This window comes from Octopus bimaculoides, chromosome 6 (genome assembly GCF_001194135.2).
Source record: "Octopus bimaculoides isolate UCB-OBI-ISO-001 chromosome 6, ASM119413v2, whole genome shotgun sequence".
Classification (NCBI taxonomy): domain Eukaryota; kingdom Metazoa; phylum Mollusca; class Cephalopoda; order Octopoda; family Octopodidae; genus Octopus; species Octopus bimaculoides.
In genome coordinates, this window is record NC_068986.1 from 97,359,758 (window position 1) to 97,361,888 (window position 2,131).

Consider the following 2,131-nt stretch of genomic DNA (forward strand, 5'->3'; position numbering starts at 1 on the left):
ATATATATATATTATTTATATTATTATTTAATCGAACGCCAAGCATCCATTTCCAAGTAAGTTTATATATATATATCTAATATATATATATATATATATATATATATATATTATATTTATGTATAGATATTATACATACGCACACACACAAACACTCACAAACATACACGTGCACACACATACGCATGCACACATTATATGTATATATATGCTAGCATACCCGTGTCATCACAAAAACCGCCTATTTTATTAATGATAGAAAATGGCGTATGAAAACTAGCAGAAACTACTGATGCGTGTCAGTAATCGAGGAAGCATGCATAGAATGTGAACACATGATTATAACAATTTCGTTGAAATTATTATATAAACACGTGTGTGTGTATGTGTGTGTGTGTGTGTGTATGTGTGCGAGTATGTGAAGTATACTCTTTTTACTTGCCTGCAAAGGGTCAGCCCTAGGCTATTTTAGAAACTTGACTAAGGCGCCTATCCACGCCTGCATGTGTATGAAAATATGTACTAAATTTAATTTAAAACGTAGATCTGACATTGAAGTTGAACCTTGTGGCTTAGATAAAACTAGAATAGAAAGATGATGTTTTGTTAATATACATATATATATATACACACATATATATATATATATATATATATATATATATATATATATATATATATATATATAAATTATATATATATATATATATATACACATATATATTCTTATAAATGTTACGTAATCGATAATAGTCTTTAAAAATTAGTTTAATATTCTATTTCATATGTATATATGTGTATGAAATTAATAAATTAGATATAATTTGCGATAAAATTTGCGGTTATATTTTGAATAAAATACCGCTACTTCAAAGTAAAATCTCTCAGATTAGTTGACCTGTAACTGGTGTTTCTGACTCCCATTCTTCCCCACTCCGTTCCTCGCGGATTTCCTTCCACCAGTGCGACCTACATGAAACAAATTGCACTTCATTATATGTAATACACACCCCCACATACACACACGTACACACAGACACACATATACACATAATATATATATATATTTATATATATCCATACACATAAAATATATATATATGCATGTACATAGTATATATACACACATACACATATAATCATAAATACAGAAAGCATTATGAAACATGCATACATTTCGTGAAATTGACTGCCATTATTCTGCAAATCAGTGGAGGCAAACTGTCGGGGAAGATGTTTAGTGACGTTTTTTCTAGCTATTTATGTTCTGAATTCGAAGTCTTTCAAGTTTGAATTTACCTTTCCCTCATTCGGGGAAAATAAATTAACAATCAATCAAGTATTGGAGTCGTTCTAATCGACTTCCCTTTCCCCTCAAGTTTGCTGGTCTTGTACTAAAATTAGAATTAATTATTACTCAAGGTAATTAGCCAGCTTCTGCAATGCAATCGATCTACTTCCGCAGCGTCCGGGTGTATATTTGAAAAAGCTGAAAATACCAACTACGTTTTCTGTGTTTATTAATGCTATTATCCAGGTTCAAGTTCCGCTTGCTGTCATATCTGGAAGCTTGATCGCCTTCATCTAACTGAGTTGGAGCCTGACATTTTTTACCGAGCCCAAATTTTAGGTTACATGACACGCCTTCTGGTGATTTCGCTATTTAGTTGTGCATACAGTTGAAGAAATGCAAGCTCTCATGGATCGTATTTCTGCATCGGGCGAGGCATTTAGTTTCAATATTAACCCGGAGAAGATGTTCTAGCCTGTATCTCGAAATTTAGATGTGAAACTATCGACCTTAGTTAAAGGAACTGTACTGTAGTAGATAAGTTTTTCTATCTGGGCAGCGTAAAGCCGTTCTTTCTCCTTGGATTATGAAATAACTTTAGGGCTTCCGAAGGCAACTTATTTTTTCACTGCTCTTGAAACTTGTATTTGATCTCAACATGGCGTCATAAGGTGTAGAAATATTGTTTGTTTCTCTTTCTTTTTTCTTCCTTTTATTAATCCTTTCTTTCTTCCCTCTTTCTTTACATAAACGAGTTAAGAAAGTTGCATTCTAATTTCATCATCCACCACTCAGTTCACCACATTCCATCAAACACTGTCACGTAGAAGAAGAATTAGG